At 41.0% G+C, this 22,918-nt stretch overlaps 2 long non-coding RNA genes across 2 annotated transcripts; both read left to right on the forward strand.

The window, feature by feature from the left end:
* Nucleotides 1-8,295: 8,295 nt before the first annotated feature.
* On the forward strand, nucleotides 8,296-12,365 carry LOC134617860 (uncharacterized). Its single transcript, XR_010091734.1, has 3 exons — nucleotides 8,296-9,541; nucleotides 11,368-11,452; nucleotides 11,991-12,365. It is a non-coding gene; the product is annotated as an uncharacterized LOC134617860 (long non-coding RNA).
* A 7,808-nt stretch (nucleotides 12,366-20,173) lies between these two features.
* Nucleotides 20,174-22,143, forward strand: LOC134617871 (uncharacterized). The gene is made up of 3 exons (XR_010091745.1): nucleotides 20,174-20,276; nucleotides 20,615-20,691; nucleotides 21,971-22,143. It is a non-coding gene; the product is annotated as an uncharacterized LOC134617871 (long non-coding RNA).
* The last annotated feature ends 775 nt before the right edge of the window (nucleotides 22,144-22,918 follow it).

Genomic DNA, 22,918 nt, shown 5'->3' on the forward strand with positions numbered 1-22,918 from the left:
GTTATTAAAAAGAAACCTTTAAAGTTTATGAACAACAGAATGCAAGAGTTATACATTTGCCATCCTGCATCTGTTGAAATGGAACTTAACTGAAATGAACAGAACTGTCAGTTTTTTATTCAAAAGCAGCCAAAAAAAAAGAAAAAAAAAGAATATAATAAAAAAAAAATAATAGTTGTTTTTTGTAATTAAATATTTGTTTGAGTAACAAATAAACAAATAAAGCTTGTTTCTCTTGTGCACCAACTTTTTCTTCCTGCCTGTTCTGCTGGTGAATGTTCAAATTAAACAGTAACATTAGTTTAAAATATTTAGGTCAGTGTATGAGGTCACATTAAAAAATCACTCCCAGCCAACCACCTTTCCACTTGTCGTGCTCTTCATAGTTGCCCCCCCATCCTCATCACTAATCCTTTGCACTTGCTGATTCCATAACTGTCCTCTGTCTGTTGTCCGCTCTGTCATTTTCTTAAGTAGATCACAGCGCAGTTTTTTTAGAATATCAGTAAAACCTATTGATTATTTAAAAAATGGGTTCAAATCAGAAACATTGCAGTTTCTTCACATCTCTTACAAATAACTATTGTTTTCATCATAAATAATATCTCACCATCTTCAGCTCACATTAACTGTAGTTTACCACAACGGCCAATTTTAGGTCCTCTTTTATTTTCTGTTTAAAGTCACTTTTTGAAACTTTAAACACCCATGTCTCCTTTCACTGCTCACCATTATAGTCTGAATCCTCACCACTCCCTCAGCGAGTCAACACAGCAGAGAGAGATAGAAGCGGGAAGCAGGAATTATAAGGCTTTTTAATGGCATTTCATGCACATAATCAGCTAACTGCCTCAGATCTGTGGGTTTCAGGTTTGAGTTTTGTGAATTTTATTGATGTTTAATGAAACGGTTTAAGTTGGACAATATGAAACTTCTGTGGCTTGTAAATGATGTACTTCCCAGTACAGTCTGAACTGGGACTGTGTGTGATGCAGAGTGGTGAAGATTGAAGGTCTTGATTGAACTACAAAGCTTGTAATCATGTTTCCTGTTGTTTGAACTGTGTGTGTTTGTGTTCAGACTTTAAACCAGAGCCAGACATCATCTACTCTTCACTGAAGTAGTCCACCAGTCCAACCACTGACGCCCAGCTGCTCATCTCTAACTGGTCCCCCCAGCACCACAGACCAGAGGACATCCATATGTTACAAAGAAGTATATTAATAGCTTACGGCCATACCACCCTGAGCACACCCAATATCATCTGATCTCGGGAGCTACAGGGTTGGGCTTGGTTAGTACTTGGATGAGAGACTGCCTAGGAAAACAAGGTGCTGTCACCTTGGGGTGGCTGTAGCTCAGGAGGTAGAGCAGGTCAGCTGCTGATTGGAAGGTTGGTGGTTTGATCCCTGGCTCCCCCAGTTTGCATGCCAAATATCCTTGTGCAAGATACTAACCCAGACTTGCTCTCCGATGCATCCATTGGAGTATGAATGCATATGAATGATAGTTAGAAAGCACTCACTGTATAGATAATAGTGCTTGTGTGTATTGGGTGAATGTGGCGTGATGTATAGAGTGCTTTGAGTACTCCAGGAGAGTAGAAATGCGCTATATAAGAACCAGTCCATGTACCATTTTTTTTCTAGATTATGTACACTCATGTGATTGAAAAAAAAATACTATTTTAAGTTCTGTTTTAAATGTATACTTAAAATCAGCAATTATAATATAACTATGTTAATGTTTCATCACCACAGTATCAGTGCTGTTGCTCTCATGGTAGTGATCTGGCTTCTGTTAGATTAATAAACCTTTGTTCTCATTTCTTTCTTCGTGTGGTTCTGTGGTATTCACTGAGGTGTCAGATGGAAAATTTGACTTCTTCCGGTTTGGTTGTGGCTAACCAGTACATGCCTCATTTCTCTCCAAAAAAAGAGAGAAAAAAAGAATAGGCATTCAACCAGAACAGCAGCAACATCTACTGAAAGAAACCTGCAAAGAAGAGAATGAAAGAAGAATCAATACTATGTGTAAATAGGTTTAATATCTTTATTTCCTTAGTCAACAGAAATGAACTAATAAGGTAAAATACTCTCATTGTGTATATGTATATATATCCATCCATCCATTTGCTTCTGATTATCCTTTTCAGGCTTGCGGGGGGTGCTGGAGCCTATCGCAGCTCTTTTATGGCCAAAGACAGGGTACACCCTGGACAGGTCGCCAGTCTGTTCTAGGGGTAACACATAGACAGAGACAACCATTTGTGCTCTCCTTCACTACCACATTCACACCTATGGGCAATTTAGTGTTTCCAATTAACCTATCCCCACTAACTGCATGTCTTTGGACTGTGGGAGGAAGCCGGAGTACCCGGAGGGAACCCAGCCAAATACGGGGAGAACATGCAAACTCCACAAAGAAAGACCCCAGCCTATGAGGCAACAGTGCTAACCACCATTCCCCCGTGCTGCCCATACATATATATATATGAAATTCCCAGCACGCCCCTGCGGGCGGTTTATCCTTCAAGCTCGGGTCCTCTACCAGAGGCCTGGGAGCTTGAGGGTCCTGCGCAGTATCTTAGCTGTTCCCAGGACTGCGCTCTTCTGGACAGAGATCTCCGATGTTGTTCCCGGGATCTGCTGGAGCCACTCGCTTAGCTTGGGAGTCACTGCACCTAGTGCTCCGATTACCACGGGGACCACCGTCACCTTCACCCTACACATCCTCTCGAGCTCTTCTCTGAGCCCTTGGTATTTCTCCAGCTTCTCGTGTTCCTTCTTCCTGATGTTGCTGTCATTCGGAACTGCTACATCGATCACTACGGCCGTCTTCTTCTGTTTGTCTACCACCACTATGTCCGGTTGGTTAGCCACCACCATTTTGTCCGTCTGTATCTGGAAGTCCCACAGGATCTTAGCTCGGTCATTCTCCATCACCCTTGGGGGCATCTCCCATTTTGACCTCGGGACTTCCAGGTTATACTCGGCACAGATGTTCCTGTACACTATGCCAGCCACTTGGTTATGTATGCCCTGCCTGCTAGCATCTTTCACCCTGCTGTTATTGTCTCAGGGGCATCTTAACACAGCCTGCACCTGGGGTCTTTTAAAACTTTTAAAAACCAAACAGAGCAGAACTCTTGTAGCAGCTTCTAAAATGAAGCAAATTTTACATTTACATTTTAAGGTGGACTGTAGAAAATTATGAATGTTTATCAGCTTTGCTTTAGTAAAAACATATAGACACACAGAGAGCTGAGTGTTTAGTGATAAATAACAAACTCATGAACATGTGGACGTCTGCTAACCCAGCACAGACTCAACAGTGTAGAGAAGCTCGACACAGCCATGGATTCCATTTTAATGTTGCTGCCACCTTTTGGTGAAATAGGTTGTTACATCAGAGCTGTTGCTTTATAACAGCATGTAATAAACATATTGACATCAACCAGTAGACCATCAGCCCACTTTGCTGCAGGTTTAGGTTGCATTTTCTTCACATGCTAAACAGACAAAAATTAAGTGGAATGAACAGAAGTGACAAGGCAAAAAACATTGTGCATTGAAAAACATCAACATTCGTTTAATTTTATCATCATCAATGTCATTTTGAAGTTAAAATTTTGACCTCTCTTTTTATTAGAATCACTGTAGACAAACCAGGAAGCCCCTAAAATTCACTGTTTACACAGTCTGTTTCTTCACTATCCTGACCACATCTTTAGGTGAAGTTAATCTTTATCCATAAATATGAAACTGCCGCTGTATTATGAACTGCACATGTAGAGCATATTTTTCCCTCCCTTTTTTTCAAAAAAAAGAAGAAAACATGAAATTTAAAGTCCAACATCTCCCTTTAGTGGTCATATATAAACCATGTGTGAGGATGGTGTTAATGTAAAATGTGAATCATAGTGTTCCAGTCAGTCATCAGTGTGTCTCTGCACAGCTGTAATTAAAATGTGTTCAGAGGGCCTCAGTGTCTGAATGGTTCCAGTTCAGCTCCATAACAGCAGCGTCCCTGGTTTGATTCCTGTGTTTCAGCTCATATCTGCCTCTCTCACTGAGGGGGACGTAACTACATGGACATGGATTTGTTCATCAACCAAACTACAGATCAGTGAGAGCAAAAGGATGTTTGATTTTTTTTTGTTTGTTTGTTTTTTACTTTGTTTTCATTTGGTTACCCATAAATGTTTTATTTTAACATGTTTTAGACAAAAACAGACAGAAAGTTGCAACATATATTTTTTATTAACTGCTTAGATGACTTGTATCTTAAAATGTGTCCCCCACCTCTGTATTTGAACCAATAGAAAGCTGGTGCTCAGAGGAAGAGGGCGGGCTTTACTTGGTGTCAGTGAGAGAAATGAAAAAAGCTCAAATGAGTGAGAAGGACGATGAAGGAAACATCTGTGCTGTGTCTGCTCTGTAAGTAGAATCTCTGTGTTTGTTTGAATTCTTGTACTTTGACTGTCTGCTCTCCTGATAACTGATGATGGAGGAGAAGACATGAAAAACAAATCAGGCTGAATTCAAGTTCAAAACACCACGAGGACCAACTGCAGGTCTGAACTGACTCTTTATCTTTGCTCAGGAGGAAACACAGCAGGCAGTGAAAAGATCAAATCATTCACTCATAATTTGAACACAGCTGCAGGGTTAGATAAATGTATTGCACAAATTCTAATTGCAATGATTGCTCTAAGTTCTGCTTTTTATATAAAATGTTTAAATTGGTGTAGAAGAGTCCAAAATTTTGGGCTTTTGTGTAAATAACCATTTTTAAAAATGTAAATCCAGTCAAATTTGAATTAGTGATAAAATGTTCTCGCAAGCCTCTTTATTACGTACAAAAGGTTAACTGCTCATTATCACATGGCAGCACCTTAATTTAGGCCTCTTGACATGGTCAAGATGGCATGCTGAAGTTCAAATTGAGTATCAATATGGGGGAAAGTGATGTAAATTATTTGAATGTAATGTAGATAAGATCAAGATGATTGTGCTGTACTAGCTGATGTCAGACAGGTATCGTCTGAGTGTTTCAGAAACTGTTGATCTATTGGGACTTTTCCATAAACTGTGTTCCAGGTTTACAGAGAAAGATTTGAAAAATAGAAAATATCCAGTGAGCAGCAGTTATCTGGGTGAAATAAGCTCAGAGGAGAATGGCCAAACTGCTTCAAGCAGCAGTAACCACTTGCTACAACTGATATGCAAAAGAGCATCTGTAAATGCACATAACCTCAACTCTTTTAATCCTTACAACTCCTCTGACTGTGAATCCCAGTAGCTCTCAGTTCTTCAAAGGAAACTTTGAAGGGCTACAGCAGCAGATGACCACGTGAGTTGTCAATAATGTCAGCTAGGAACAGGAAACTGAGCCTGGAGTTCACTCATGCCCCCCAAAATTGGACAACAGAAGATTAGAAAAAAGCATTTCCTGGCCTGACGAGTGCAGTGTGACATTCAGATGGTAGGATCAGGATTTGGACTAATCAACATGAAAGAATGGATTCAGTCCGTCTTGTATGAATGGTTCATGCTGCTGCTTGTGTCATGGAGTGAGGGATATTTTCTTGGGGCTTCTTTGGGTCGATTAGTACCGACTGAGCATCATTCAACAACCACACCCATAACCCACCAGTTATTTCAAACTGCTTTCTTTAACATGATAAGTTGACTGTATTCAGATTGCCTCAGTAGTATAGTAGTATAATTACGTCACATTATGAAGCATTAGTAAGTCATTAGAAAGTGCTTAATTCATCATTTATAAATGATTAAACCTCCTTAGTATGTCACTTATAAAAGCAGATGTGTTTATCCATTCGTTACTGTTACACCATGTACAGCTATCACTGTTACTACAACACTGCTAGTAATGTTCCTATTCATAGTCGCAATTAGTTGTGAATTTTTAAAATGACATAATTATGATGAACGAAGCATTTACTAGTACCTTACAAATGTCACTAGTATGACACATAGTTACCAGGTCGCAATGCAGTAGATTCAATATTGAATACATCATAGTTGCATTGCAAGCATCAAATTCAAGCAGAGAAAAAAGGAAGAAACAATAAAAACACAATAAAGACCAAAAAGATTGAAAGACAATATAGAACATTTGGGACGTGTTGGAATGGGAGATTAACATTAGGGACTGTGTGTTGCTATCATATGAACATGGAACAAAATGCTTTCAGCACTGTGTTGAACCTATGAGAGTATTCAAACATTTCTAAAGCAAAAGTGGTCCAACTAAAAATTAACAAGGCGTAAATAATGAGATCTTCAGTGAGTGTATTTTCAACAGTACGGGTGACAGTGAGGTGAAAGTTGCCTGTGATGTTTGGTGACCTTTAAAGGATTTATGTTCACCTCAAATCAACCTGAGTGTCATTTCTCTTTAGTTCTGATCTCACTGCTGAGCTGCACAACAAACCAAGGTCAGTAACCTTCTTCTGTCACAGTTTAAACCTGAGAAATGCTCACTGATATGACCTGATTGGGTTCATGTTTCTGAATAGCTCTCACATATAAAACTGAACTAATTAGGCAGCTCTATAAATCTAACAGGTCATCATTTTTCCACTTTAACCCTCACAGCTCGTCTGACTGTGAGTCCCAGCAGCTCTCAGTTCTTTGAAGGAAACTTTGTGTCTCTGAGCTGTGAGGAGGTCGACAGCTCTGCTGGATGGACTCTGAGGAGAAACACAAGCACACGACAGAGGGATCAGTGTGGAGATGTGGAGGGAAGGTTGCCTAGTTCTTCCTGTAACATCAATGTTTTCCCATTGGACAGTGGAGTTTACTGGTGTGAGTCCAGAGAGGGTCCCATCAGTAACATGGTTAACCTGACAGTCACTGGTAAGCTGAGTGTGTGGAGTTAGTGTTGATGAAGCTGTGTGTAAATGGATGAAATGCTGTAGTTTGTCTCTGTGTTGAGGTGGATCAGTGATCCTGCAGAGTCCTGTCCTCCCTGTGATGGAGGGAGATGACGTCACTCTGCTCTGTAAAACAAAGACCACTCCCTCCAACCTCCCAGCTGCTTTCTATAAAGATGGCTCCCTCATCAGGAAGCAGCCTACAGGTCACATGACCATCCAGCATGTTTCCAGGTCTGATGAAGGCCTCTACAAGTGTGACATCAGCGGTCATGGAGAGTCTCCATCCAGCTGGATCACTGTCACAGGTGACACACTCACCTGTCTGTGTTTCTGCAGCTTTCAACATTCACAATGTGACGACAACTTAATGACTGTGTTTGCTTTATTTTAGGGGAACACACCACCACACCTCCACCTGCATCCACACCTCCACCTGCATCCACCTCTCCTCCTGTTCTTTCTGTGTTGTCATCTGTTGGATCAGTCTGTGTTGTATGTCTACTGGTGTTACTGGTTCTGCTGGTGAGACGATGTGTTCACAGGAAACCTGAAGGTGAGACTCAGACTTCCTGATCTTTCATATCTGAGTTTGTTTAGTAGAATAAAGTTCACATTCACTATGATCACAGTAACAACTCACTTCAGTGTAATCTCTGTTTTGATTATAATGTATGTTATTGTTCATTTTGTAAAATATTTACAGACCAAGAAGAAAGTGAAGAAAATGACATCATCACTCATGTTATGTACTATTTCAAAACATCAAATCATCAACAACAGCCAGTCAGACAAAGCATTGGTAGGGTTGTGCATTTGTTTTTGTTTTTGTTCTCTTGGTTATCATAGTAAACATGTTGGTCAGTGTATTTCTCGTCTTTTCTTTGACTGCTGTATTGGAAATGTCAACATGGGTAACTATGGGGAATAAATCAGGCCTGGACTTGGACAAAAAAATCGGCCCTGACATTTCAACTAGAGACTGGCCCACCAGGTATTATAGGAAAAGCCATAAAGCCTTTAAATGAAAACTACCCATATGGCAGAGGGGTCTGGCCCGGATCTGGTGACTTCTGGCATGGTAAATGGTATGTCATCCAGATATGGGCCAGGCCTATCGTAGATGGCACTGTTTATGTGATGGCATGCCCTCTGATGCATCCGTTGGAGTATGAATATAGTTAGGAAGAGGCTAGAGGCTGACATCTGGAGCCAGAGCTGAAACTTTTCTATGCCAGTGTGGCAGGATGAATGTTATCCCTCGGTCCAACCCACTTTCAGCCTGGCGCATTAGGGGGCGCTAGTATAAATAGTGGCCATTCGAGTGTCCCTGGATCGCTTGCCTGTGACCTCCTTTTTGGTCACCTGACTTCCTGTTGGTGTTGCTGAGATTAGTTGCGGGTTACTTTTCTGAAGCCTCCATCGCAGCTGGTCGTAGCTGTAGAAGCCTCCTCTGAGCCATTCTGCTTACGTTTTATGACACGGCTTACGTGGAAGTGTGGGCCTGAGTTTTGCGCCAAGTTACGTGAACTGAAGTGCTGCTGCTTTGCTGTGCTGCTTTGCTTTGCTGTGCTTATACCGTCTGTTCCCGTTGCGAGATTTCTTTCCCTGCTGCTGCCAGCTTTTACAGTGGACGGCGGCGTGGACAGCGGCCATATGCATGCCGGTTATCGGACTTAGCTGGCGTGCATATTGATTGACCGTTAACTTGTAGTCGTGTAGACGGCAAGTTGGAGCAATACGGCGATTCCGTTTGCTCCAGATTTTAGAGTTTTATCCAGATTGTATGTTGTTTTACTGTATTTGATTTGTAGTTTGGATTTTTGTTACGCCACTGGTGGGAGGCCCTTTTTCTAGCTGTAGATCACCAGTGTGGTCCTGCAGTTGGGTTATCCCCCAGCGCTGCATATTAGTTTTGTTGCAATATATTAAAATTTTCTTTGTTTCTTTTATTCAGATGCGGAGCGCCGACGTGGAGGAGACTAGGGTGCCTTGGTGGTGGGAGCCTTTGAGTGTACACACCTGCCTTGTTTAGTTTATTAGTGTGAGTGTGTGCTGCACTGTCTTGGTGTATTTTCTTCTTTTTTTGAGTTTGTGTGTGGCATCCCTGCCCTCCACTGGTAAGCCTCAGCTCTGAATACCTTTTTTTGCATACTTTTACACTGATATTTATCACCGTGCTTTTAAATGTTGTTTTAATTAATAAATTGTCAATTTATTTTATCATTGAACCTCGTCTCTGTATTGAGTATAACAAACCTAACTGCCTTCGTAGTGATTAGTGTTACCTCCAGTATTCTCTGGGTGAAATTCCCAGGGTGGCGTTGTCTTTTTAAAACTGTGAAGAGTAATTACTTTATTTCCACCTCGTGCTGCCACACCAGCACAGGACCACCTGTGTGTCTGCAGCTGGCCTATATGTGGGCCCAGTGTGGGCCACCAAAGGGCTGTCATCCTTTGCGATATGTGGGCCATGTGTAATCACATTGTGTGGGCCAGATCCAGGCAATACCAATTTTGCCACCCCCCGAGTAAACACCATAAGAACGAAAAATCACCTGCCCGGCGGCCAGTCCAGCTGTGGACTGAAAGATTTTCGGATCTTCAAGTGAACATTGACGGATCTGCAGGTTTTCTCAGGTTATGTTCCAGCTCTGAAAAGTTTAATGTTCTGATGAAGATGTATAACACATAACTTCACACATATGTAGCAGAAGGATAACTGTTGGATAAAACTTTTGTCAGGGTAACATAACCAATATATTTACACAAGCTTTATCAGGCTTCACTGATGATTCTACACACGCAGTTTTTTCTGTCAATTGCAAGCTATGAAACTGCATAACTGCATAAATATCTGCCCAAAGGACTGACCAAGATGGCTGCCGAGTATTTAATTTCAGGGTCAATATGAAGGCTGTTTCTGGCTCTTAACATGTGAGATTTCCACATTTCAAGAATCAAACCATGAAATCACAATATACAGTGGCTTGCAAAATTATTCGGCCCCCTTGAACTTTCCCACATTTTGTCACATTACAGCCACAAACATGAATCAATTTTATTGGAATTCCACGTGAAAGACCGATACAAAGTGGTGTACACGTGAGAAGTGGAACGAAAATCATAAATGATTCCAAACATTTTTTTAAATAAATAACTGCAAAGTGGGGTGTGCGTAATTATTCAGCCCCCTTTGGTCTGAGTGCAGTCAGTTGCCCATAGACATTGCCTGATGAGTGCTAATGACTAAATAGAGTGCACCTGTGTGTAATCTAATGTCAGTACAAATACAGCTGCTCTGTGACGGCCTCTGATGTTGTCTAAGAGAAGATTGGGAGCAACAACACCATGAAGTCCAAAGAACACACCAGACAGGTCAGGGATAAAGTTACTGAGAAATTTAAAGCAGGCTTAGGCTACAAAAAGATTTCCCAAGCTTTGAACATCCCACTGAGCACTGTTCAAGCGATCATTCAGAAATGGAAGGAGTATGGCACAACTGTAAACTGGCAGCAGTAATTGCAGCAAAAGGTGGTTCTACAAAGTATTGACTCAGGGGGCTGAATAATTACGCACACCCCACTTTTCAGTTATTTATTTGTAAAAAATGTTTGGAATCATCTCGAATACTTTTGCAAGCCACTGTATAATTTCATACTTTTGTGATACATTTGTTTACTTTATTTAAAATTCGATATACTTATTCAAATGCAACCGTCTGCCTGTAAAGTTTCACTCTGTACTTACTGAGTGTTGTTCACTGTGAGCTGGACTGTGTGTTTGTGGTCTGTGGTTAACTGAAGCTAACAGCTCTGCAGTCGTCCAGCATCCTGTTTCTGATAGAAAGAAAACACTTCAGCTGCAGGTGTTTCAGCACAGAGCTGTTCATGTTAACAGGAGGGAACACGGAGACATCATTTGGAAAAGCATTTCAATAAACTTTCCACACAGATCACATCCATTCAAAGTCAATATTAATTACATTAAGGACTGTTTCCATTTTATTCAGTTTTCATTTAAATGTAATTTTTTATATATTTATGTGAGTCCAACATTTTAGACCCAGTTTATCACAGTATCGTTACTTGGGTTTTTAATGAAGTGATGATTCTAGTTTAATTGTAGTCATCACAGTGTACCAGTTTGTCTAATATTAGTGCTCATGTTGTGAAAAGTATTTGCTTTGTACTCTGTGGTGAAGAGTGTCAGTGTTCACTGAAACAAGATGGCAGCTTTGTGGTCACTTTGTGTTTCAAAGCAGAGGTGTGAAGACGATAAAAAAAAAAAAAAAAGAAAAACAGTACAAAAGGTTCTGGGCATTTAAAAAAAAAAAGAAAAAAGCATTTAATTTTTTCATCATGAAGCATTACATTAATTAAAAACATTTTTGCTGTAGTGTAATTATATGATTTTTTTTTTATAGTAATAGCAAATGTCTATTATTTGTATTATTTATTACACAGACAAAGATTCACTTGCAGTCGACTCAGCAGTGAGAACTGAAGACATCAGTTATGGACAAACAGCCATCAGAACATCAAAAACCAGGTACAGCTGCTCTTTATCTTTGGACAAAGTCAAGCTAGCTGCTCACCCTGTTTATAACCATCGTGCTAAGCTAATCTAACCATGTGACCATCAAGACTCAAGCTCAGAATTGTGAAGGACATCAAACTTCTCGTATACATCTGAAGTAGCTGAAACTAAACCTTGACTACACTCAGAAAAATAAAGGTGTCAACTGGAACCAAAAGTGGTTCTTTAGACTGATGCCATAGAAGAACCTTTTTTAGTGCTGCAAAGAACCATCAAGAAATGGTTCTTTGTGGCAAATGTTTGACTTTTTAATGTCATTTAATGCAGTTAAAGAGCAAATTTTTTCAGATTTTTGAGCTCAAGGTTTGACTTCTGTGAACTTTAACAACTAGTCGGCAGTAGCTCTTTGATTTGTATCTAAGCTGGTTCCCAGTAAAGTCTGAACTGGGACTGTGTGTGATGCAGAAAGGTGGAGATTGGAGGTCTTGATTGAACTACAAAGCGTGTAATCATGTTTCCTGTTGTTTGAACTGTGTGTGTTTGTGTTCAGACTTTAAACAAGAGCCAGACATCATCTACTCTTCACTGAAGTAGTACACCAGTCCAACCACTGATGTCCAGCTGCTGGTCTCTAACTGGTCCCCCCAGCACCTCAGACCAGAGGACATCAACATTTTGTGTATTTTCTTATCTTAGGGAGATCATTCAGTGGGTGAAAAACACACAGTTAAACTGAAGTACATGACGTGTATCCGCTTTCACACCTTGGCTCATGTGATTAGAGGATCACCAGGGGGTCCTTTGTCCCTCTTCAAATCAAATCAAATCAAATCACTTTTATTGTCACATCACATGTGCAGGTACACTGGTACAGTACATGTGAGTGAAATTCTTGTGTGCGAGCTTCACAAGCAACAGAGTTGTGCAAAATACAATAATGTAAAACAAGCAAAATATAAAAATGGCTAATCTAAAAAGTAATAAATATATGTACAATATGTAAAGGTATATACATTACTGAATGTGTATACTAAATATGTTTTTCTACGTGTGTGTGTTTGAGTGTGTATATAGTATGTATATACATGTTTTACAAATGAAATAAAGTAAACAATAAAATAAGATATATAAAATATACAGAGGTTGGTATGTGCAAAACAGTGGTATTTATATACAGTATGGAGTGCATAATGTTGAAGTTCCAGTAGTGAGGGTGAGGTGTCTATGAAGTGTTCAGCAGTCTGATGGCCTGATGGAAAAAGCTGTCTCTCAGTCTGCTGGTACGGGACCGGATGCTGCAGAACCTCCTTCCTGATGGTAGTAGTCTGAACAGTTTATGGCTGGGGTGACTGGAGTCCTTGATGATCCTCCCCGCTTTCCTCAGGCACCGCTTCCTGTAGATGTCTTGGAGGGAGGGAAGCTCACCTCCAATTATCCGTTCAGCACACCGCACTACTCTCTGGAGAGCTTTGCGGTTGTGAGCGGTGCTGTTGCCGTACCAGGTGGTGATGCATCCAGTGAGGATGCTCTCAATGGCACAGCGATAGAAGGTCCTGAGGATGCGGGGGCTCATGCCGAATCTCTTCAGTCTCCTGAGAAAGAAGAGGCGCTGCTGCGCCTTCTTCACTGTTTTGTTTATGTGTACTGACCACGTAAGATCCTCAGCCAGATGTACACCAAGGAAGCGGAAGCTGCTCACTCTCTCCACAGCGGCGCCGTTGATGGTGATGGGGGTGTGTACTCCTCTGCACCTCCGGAAGTCCACTATCAACTCCTTTGTCTTTGCGACGTTGAGGGTGAGATGGTTGTCTTGACACCAGTGGGTCAGGGCGCTGACCTCCTCCCTGTAGGCCGTCTCATCACCGTTGGTAATAAGACCCACCACTGTAGTGTCGTCCGCAAACTTCACAATGATGTTGGAGTTTCTAGTGGCCGTGCAGTCGTAGGTGTAGAGTGAGTACAGGAGAGGGCTCAGTACACACCCCTGTGGAGCACCAGTGTTCAGTGTGATGGGGGATGAGGTGGTGCTGCCCAGTCTGACCACTTGGCGTCTGTCAGACAGGAAGTTAAGGATCCAGCTGCCGAGGGAGCTGCTCAGTCCTAGATCCTGCAGTTTCCTGTCCAGCTTCGAGGGAACGATGGTGTTGAATGCTGAGCTGTAATCTACAAACAGCATTCTCACATACGTGTCTCTCTTCTCCAGGTGTGACAGGGCAGCATGGAGTGTCAGGGCTATGGCATCATCAGTGGACCTGTTGTGGCGGTATGCGAACTGTAGAGGGTCCAGTGAGTCGGGTAGTGCAGAGCAGATGAAGTCCCTGACCAGCTTCTCGAAGCATTTGCTCACGATGGGGGTCAGGGCTACGGGTCGCCAGTCGTTCAATGAGGAGATGGTGGAGGATTTGGGTACAGGGACGATGGTGGCCATTTTGAAGCAGGCTGGGACTACAGACAGAGAGAGGGAAAGGTTGAAGATGTGTGTAAACACTCCAGCCAGCTGAGCCGCGCATGACTTGAGGACGCGGCCGGGAATCCCGTCCGGACCAGTAGCTTTGCGTGCGTTCACCCTCCTGAAGCACTTCCGCACATCCTCCTCAGACACAGTGTGCGCACTGACATCATCCGCGGTGCGCACACTGTCCGGTCTCGTGGTGTTCGCTGTGTCGAATCTAGCGTAGAATACGTTTAGATCCTCACACAGAGAGGCCGTGGTCTGCGGTGTGCTGGTTTTCCCTCTAAAGTCTGTGATCGTGTTTAGTCCCTGCCACATACTCCGAGGGTTGTCAAAATGTTGCTCCACCTTGTCCCTGTACTCACGTTTGGCTGCTTTGATCGTCTTCCGGAGTTGGTAATGTGCGTGTTTGTAGTCCGATGTGTTCGCGGAGGCAAAAGCGGTGCTCCGTGCCGCCAGTGCTGTGCGAACATCTCTGTTAATCCAGGGTTTTTGATTTGGGAAGGATTTAACTGTTCTGGATGGGACGACATCTTCCACGCATTTTCTGATAAATCCGCAGACTGAGTCTGTGTACTCATCAATGTCTTTAGCAGCCACGTGAAACATTTCCCAGTCCGCGTGATCAAAACAGTCCCGCAGCGTAGACTCCGATTGGTCCGACCAGCGGTGCACCGCCCTCAGGGTTGGAGCTTCCTGTTTCAGCTTCTGCCTGTAGGCGGGCAGGAGCAGGATGGAGCGGTGATCTGATTGGCCGAATGGGGCGCGGGGGAGGGCTTTGTATGCATCCCGGAAAGAGGTGTAGCAGTGGTCAAGAAGCCGGTCTCCACGAGTGCTGAAATGGATGTGTTGGTGGAGTTTTTGTGAGACTTTCTTCAGGTTACCCTTATTAAAGTCCCCGGTCGTGATAAACGCCGCCTCTGGGTGTGCGGTTTCCTCACTGCTGATCGCGCTGTACAGTTCCCTGAGTGCTCGGTCAGTGTCGGCTTGTGGGGGAATGTAAACAGCCGTAATAATCACTGCTGTGAATTCCCTCGGTAGCCAGAATGGCCGGCACTTAATCATCAGGTACTCCAGGTCCGGTGAGCAGAAGGATTTGACCGGGTGCACGTTCGCATAATCACACCAGCTGTTGTTGATCATGAAACATACACCACCGCCTCTGCTTTTCCCAGTAAGCTCCTGTGACCTGTCCGCGCGGTGCACAGAGAACCCCGGTAGTTGTATTGCGGAGTCCGGTACCTTGTCCGATAGCCAGGTTTCTGTGAGGCAGATCACGCAGCAGTCCCGCATCTCTCGCTGGAATGAGATCCGTGCCCGAAGCTCGCACAGCTTGTTCTCCAGAGACTGCACATTAGCCAGTAATAAACTGGGTAACGGTGGTCTGTTAGTGCGCCGTCTCAGTCGAACCAGAACGCCAGATCTTCTCCCTCTGCGTCGGCGTTTGCGGCCTCCACGGGCCCAGAACAAAGGCGTCTCAGGTGAGATGAATGGGGGGTCTGCAAACGGAGGGTCCGTGTTGCAAAACTTGAACTCCGGAAAGTGATGAGAAAGTCCATCTTTTATGTCCAGTAAGGTTTGTCGGTCGTACACAAGGAGACATGTGCTACTCGTGAAAAAATAAAGAAAAAGTAAAATTAAACACAAAAAACAGCTGTTGCTTGGGGGAGCTCGCGACGAGGCTGCCATACTCGGCGCCATCTTGGTCACTTCTTTGGGGGGATACTCCCACTTGATTTAAATCTGGGACTCTCGGCCATTTGACCTTAGAACTGAAGAAGCTTCTCGGATGAGAGGTGAAACGTCTTCAAGCAACTTAAAGAAGTCCAGACGCTTTTCTTTGCAACTCCTTTGACTACGATGACCTGGATGACTGAGAACCTTCACAGACCTAAAAATAAAGAAATTGTGTTTTTTAGTGTCTTATAAACCATAAATTGATAAACATCAGACTCAGTCTGGACTTCCATCTGGATCACACTGCCTGAATCATAGCTCCTCCGGTTAAACCTCTCAGTGACGCTTGAAATGGCTGTGATTGACTTTTAACGTTTTCTGCCATCTACTGGTGAAACTGGGTGTTACATCAGTATGGTTTAAACGTACTGCATTTGATCATCAAATCAGTTTGGGTCAGTTTGCGTTTTCCTCAGATTCTCAACAGTTTCAGAAACTTAAAAGAAGTAAAGTTTCAATTCAGTTCTCTTATAGGATCTTTGTGTGGATGTGACATATTGCTGAAAATCTTATATAAAGGGATAGATGTGAACCCAAATCTCAAGAGTTGACTTTTTTTACCCATTAAAGTATGCTTGTAGGTCACATTCACAAAGGTACCATGGTTTGGCACTTAATTTTACCCGTCAGAGTATGTTTTTAGCTGTTATTAACAAAGGTAGGACGGCGCGCCACTTAATTTCGTGTTGTGCGCATGCGCAGAAACAACGAGTAGGATGGTTTGTCAAGTAGGATGAATTCCCATAACACCGGTGTGGCGCCAAAAAATGATTTCCGGTATTTGCAAAAACTGATTGCTTGTATTTAAACTGCTGTAAACAACTTGTTTGTCTATAATACATGAAACATATGTCAAATGTATGCCTCATTAATAATATCAAGTGATCTGAAGCCACCAAAAACATTCCTATAACAAAGCAGAAGCCGCTATCAGTTTTTGGCAGTGACTTTTATATATCCTTTATTTATGTTTAAAATATCTCATTTAAAATATCTGTTTTGTAAGAGCAAGCTGGCCAAGAGGACAAAAGAAATTGCAAAAAATATTACAATAGTTCTTTAAACATATTTTAAGTGGACAAAAAGGACCCGGTTGGTTATAATGTAAGTACAATAACACAGAGTTTTAAAGATACTTGAAAAACAGGTAACTTTTTAAATTATATATATATAACCCCTTTGTACAACCTGTTCACCGAAGTCTATTTACCAACATACGTAAAGATATTACTCATAAAAAACACTGGAAATCAGTTTTTTTGGCAGGCGATCTCTTTCTGGCACAACACCGGTGTCCTGAAATTTTTAAATGTGTCCCTGCAACACACTTGAAAAAAAATTAGTAGGCGAATAGCAAGACTCTATAGAACTTGACTGCATACTGAGGTGCCAACCCCCTATTCCCACTCAAGTCGTTTACTCATGAGCTGCTGTGGCTATTCAAGTTTTGTTAATGACCTAATTATTATATTCAGGTGTTGCATCTGGGACACATGTAAAAGTTTCGAGACACCAGCCCTCGAGGACTGGAGTTTGACACCCATTGTTTATTCACTGGATTGGACTGGTGGATGTTGAGAGGTTACTGACACAAACTGGAGGATCTCATCTTTCTTGCCATATTAGAATCAACGAGATCAGGAGTAAAATGTTGCAGAGTAGAGAAGTGGGAAGGAAAAACTCCCTTTTAACAGGAAGAAACCTCCAGCAGAACCAGGGACAGTCATCTGCAGGGACAGATGGCCTGTACATCTGTACATACTGAGTGTGAAATTTAGAAAATAAAGAAAGAATGTGTGTGTGAATGGGAAATGTGGCATGCTGTAAGTGCTTTGAGTGTCCAGTAGAACAGAAAAGTCCTATATAAGTATCAGTTAGTGCAACTCTGCATAGCTGCAAGTGTAGTGTTTTAAATTTGACCTCATGGTGGCAGTGTTGTCTCTCTGTTACAGCTGGCTATGACAACAAATAATGTGCAATAACAGTGTAAGAAAAATTAAACATTAGTTATTAATTTATTATTAAACGGACTACTTAAGATTCTTCTAAACATCTGGGCTATTAATATATTGTCCTCAACACCACTCAGAACATTTTTAACCTTTCTTCAACATATTTTATATTTCTGCAGTGAAATTATCCAGAGCTTATTCATAACCAGCTGGATATTCATTTTGAACTAAAAATATTGGCTTACACCCAGGTGCAAGGTATGTTGGCTGGATGGTGGAGGGAACTACTTAAATGCTGCTATGCATGTAATCCCAGAAAAAAAGTAATCCTGTCCTCTACATGGACGACAGCAATCATTGATTCACTGGTCCACACCACGAGGATCTACAGCATGATAGTCTACACTGTAAAATGTAATTCTAGCTGTTTGTTATTTCAACATATTATTCTATATCAGTTTGACGATAGATGACTGAAGTTGTTGTTATAACATAGAATTACAAGTTAAAAACGTCCCAATTACACCAAAAAAAGCTAACTTAAAAACTCATGTCCAGCTAAATCAGAAACTTATGTGAACTTGACAATGCGGGTAAGTTGAGCACAGCAGGATTCAAAACTGCCTCACGTGACTGCTACCGAGGTGCATCATGGGGAATTGGCGGTTAACGACATGCTCACTTTACTTGGACGTTTTCTAATCGTCTTCTTTGGAATATGCTTTCAAGGTGAGTAACATTGGTTATAACTATAAGGAAAGAGAGCTACAAAAGTTGGAACATGTTTTGAATTTATGGCATGACGTGTGTTTTTCTCTTTTACCGAAATGTTTGCTTTAGCTAATGTAACTTTAGCCGACAAGGTCCAGCTTGTGTGTCATGACCAAACTTGACCTAATAAACTGACATATGGCCTTTTTTATGGGTTTAATGTGGCGCTGAGCAAATCACAAGTATTGTGCCGCTAGCTTTAAGGTTGTGCACTCAACCACTGTTGCGATATTAGCAAGCTAACTCAGCTAATTAATAAAGCTTATTTCATATTGTCTCTGTACTTGTAAATTCCTTTCAAGTTCACAGGCTGTTGTATTTTGGTGGAAGTTCATTTTGGCAATATTTCCAATAACTGGCTGGGTTCAAAAAGACCTTTTTGGCAGGACTCGGATGCTTGTTGTCATCTGTTTATCCCTATGTAATCACTTAAGGTGTTATTAACTGCTGCATGCTAAGCTGCAAGAGTGCACTGAGGACAGAGACAAAATATGGTCTACAAACCAGCATTATATTAGTTTTTATCAGATAGTCCTCCAGTGTGCTTATTTTTTGCTTTAATTATATTGTGCAGTTATTTGTTACCCTGAAATGCTTTATGCTTAACAACAGTTCACTATTTTGACTTATTTTTGAACTCTTGTGATCAGTATGACTAGATTGTGTGAGTTTCCATACTAAACGAGCTGTAGTGATAAAATAATTGGCATCAGAGACACTGATTTTTGGCATGATATACTGCAGAAGTTTTTTTTTTTTTGCATAATTTACCTTTTAATTAAACTGCATTCTCTGTATTGTAACAAAACTAACATTGTTTATATGTCAGAAAATTAGCAAACATGAATAAATGGCGAAAACAATATAATTATAACATATATTTTTATTTTACTTATTTTAGGTCTGTGAAGCCAAACTTGATGCTGGGGATTTATTTTTGTCAGTGGAGTCAAATGGTAAGTTACAATTTGTGCATTTTGTCATACTGGAAACACCTCAGATTATATTGTAATTTAATAGCTCTGTAGAACAAATGATATAAAGATTGTAGTGTCAGGGTACTTCTTACGAAGTAATATGGCACTATTGATGATCACATGCAGGTGGCATAAACTAAATATTCAGACGTGTTACCAACAAATGATTCATTAACAAAAGCAATGGAGCAGACTGTTTAGGTTCTTGTGGTTGTAATAACATCCATAACTGCAAGTTTGTCATTAATTTATTTTCACAGGTCTAGATGATCACATTTGACTTTGTCATTTAAATGAGGTGGACTTGCAAACTTTGCGCTCTTTGGGGTAAATTGCTGTCCACTACATATACACAGAATGTGCACAGTATTTCAGATCTGAAAAGGGAGTATGTAATGGACTTGCTGGCTTTAATGTAAAAAGCCTGTTGTGTAACTTTAATGAGGCAGTTGGACTAAAACAGTATTGCTCATCAAGGTAAACATCTGAGGAATAAGGAAACTGTTACTTGTCCTTTTACTCAGTGTTCTTTTAATCGCACGTTTACTAAAGTTTTACATCACATAAGTCATTTTCACAATCATTCTACTTTAAAAGATTTCAAGACAGAGCTTATTGTTCTCTGAACTTCCTTGTTTGCTGAACGGCAGGTAAAGTGCATCTTTTTGTTTGTTTGCTTTTGTGTGTTTGTGTTTTCTCTAATGGGCCTCAGATGACTGTTTGCTTAAATTTGGGTCTCAAAGAATCTTTTTTTAATTCTGCCTGTACTCTCCACCCCTCTTCTTCTATTGCTCAGGTTGAAGCAGAATTTGCCCGTCTTACATCTGTTGACCTGAAAGGGTTCCTTTTTGCTGTGCTTGACCATTATGGAGAGGTTCGTGGAGCTGTACAAAATCAAGAGCGGCATAGAAAGGCTAACTAGGCTCATAAGATGCTTCGGAGATGATGTAAGTGTTCAACTGCGAAATCTAATCCTTTGTTTAAGTTTTAGGTTATCCAGTTCAACTGATGAACTCATTGAAAGAAAGCTGATAAGTAAAGTCTGTCATCATATTTCACAACTGGACATTTAGTGTGGTAACTTTTACAGAATCTATGTATATTGGTGGTAGGTTGGATATCATATTCTACTTGAATGTCCTGATAAGCCTGATTCGAAATCTCCAATGATAATCATATATTGATGGAATTATGCATCAAAAAGCTGTGAATTTGGAGCTGTCTACATGCTTCATAAACACTGTTTAAAAAGTGTTTTTGTTTTCTTTTTGACTTCTTTGACCAGAGCCCTACACAAAGGAAGAGGACAGAGGACCTCATTTTCTAAAGGAAGATCCCTCACACACTTTCAAGACTGTGAAGGTTAGCATTGTTTCTTTTAGTAAATTTAATAATGACAGCACCACAGTGGATTTTAAATTAAAAAGTACATGTGTACTTTTTCCTCACCAAATGTATTATTACAAGATCTTTGACACTGGATTTGGTCTGGGTTTCAGAGAAACTAACTGGCAAGCTAGCATTGATATTATTAGTGTCTTGTGTTTATTCATGTCTTCACCAGGGTCTTTGACATTTCGCTGCTGTACTGTTCACTTCAGCTTTACGTTTGATTTCTCACATTGTATATTGTAATGGCAGAGATATTAGGGTATTTAAGGGGCTGCAGTGGCTGCTACAGCTGTGGGGGGCAATACTTTGGTGAAATGTCCTGGACCCTGGAAAAGAGACTGTGTAGACTGTGTAAGCAATTAAAGGTTACTGGCCGAGAGTCATTGGGCAGCTGGGTAAAGGTGGATGTTGATATTCAGTGCCAATTATGCAACCTGTTCAGCCATGTCTATATGCTCTTTTTTCATGCTGTTAATATAGGGGGAAAAAATAAACTTTAATCAATAAACTGATTAAAGAAGCATTGTCTATGGAGCCATAATCTGATCCTGTAGTGTAGCTGCAGTTTGCACATTTCATGTATTCTCAGCCAGATTTGGTTTAGAGCACAGCCAATATTTAGCATAAGTAGATTTAAATTCACACACTGGTGATGGCAAGCTACATTGTAGCCACAGCCACCCTGGGGCGCACTGACAGAGGCGAGGCTGCCGGACACTGGCACCACCGGGCCCTCTGACCACCACCAGTAGGCAACAGGTGAAGTGTCTTGCCCAAGGACACAACGACTGAAACTGTCGGAGCCAGGGCTCGAACCGGCAACCTTCCAATTATAAGACGAACTGTCAACTCTTGAGTCACGATTCAGTCATCCACCCATGTGTGTGAATGACTGAATGTGTAAAGCACTTTGGAGTCCTTAGGGGACTAGTAAAGCACTATACAAATACAGGCCATTTACCATTTAAATTGAAAATTTTGTTTGAATTCTGCAATTGAAGACATGCTCAGTTATTTATGAACATGGTCTTTGTTTAAAGCAAGAAATGGATTTGTAACATGGGGGTGCATATCTCATTCTGAAAAAACTTTAACAACTAATAAGTGTTACCCAAAGCCAATCACCATCATCCAAAGCATCAGTATGGCTCTTCTTTGGAAAGACATGAATTGTTAAGCACACGGGATATTGTGTAATTGTAATTGTGTAATTTTTTTTTTTTTTTTTTGTCTTTGAACCCTTTTATAGCCGACAGGTATTGAAGACACGTTTTCTAAGAGGATGAAAGTTGGCATTGCGATGGTGAAAGAAGAAGACATCATCGATGTGTTGGTTGTCCTTGAGGCAGCAGTAATCCTGTCTAATCTGAGGGATGTCTCAAGTGCCATTTCCATGCTGATGGGCCTTCTTTTTGCCCTCAACATACACTATCCAAAGGAACTTAAGGACATCTTTGAAGTCATTCAGAACATCCTAATGAACATTGGTGGAAGGCAGTGCATCTCACTAGTGCATGGTCTAAGAAACAGACTCTTGCAGAAAGCCATGCAGAACTGTAATTGTATGATCCTTAGTGTTAAGGACAGTTTTTATTTTACTGTTTGTTTTTTTATTCTTGCAAGTTCTCATTCTCACTTTTGTATGTCACTAAATGACTACACTTTTCATTCCAGATTAGACAATTACTCATTTGTTCATGGTTTAAGAAACTTATGTGAACAACAATATAATGGTGGACTCTGCAGATGCTTATCTCATGCAAGTCAGTAGTTTTTCCTTTGTTTTGCAATTGAGCAGACTCAAACTGATGTATCTGAAATATCCATATTATCAAATGTTTCAGAAGCATGCACTCATTTTCAGAGATATTGGTTCTGTGGAATTTGTTGCAATTGTAAACGAAGACAAATACAAGAGTTTGATGTCTTAGTTGTTATAAACTGATCTTTACTGTCACTTATCAAAGGTTTTGTACTATTTTAATATTTCAAGTTTTATGCTAACAGGTGTGACTGAGCACAATGAAGTTTAAAAATTTTGTAAATGTAAAGAATAACTTTTCTAAAATAGCAAGTGTCCCGTTGATACATTACATTAATGCAGACTTTATGTTGTTACTTCACAAGAATCACTACTGCTCCTAGAGTATTGGTCAGAATTTCATCTTCACCCAAACTGGGCTCAAGACCAAGTTCA

Source organism: Pelmatolapia mariae, linkage group LG3_W (assembly GCF_036321145.2).
Source record: "Pelmatolapia mariae isolate MD_Pm_ZW linkage group LG3_W, Pm_UMD_F_2, whole genome shotgun sequence".
NCBI lineage: Eukaryota > Metazoa > Chordata > Actinopteri > Cichliformes > Cichlidae > Pelmatolapia > Pelmatolapia mariae.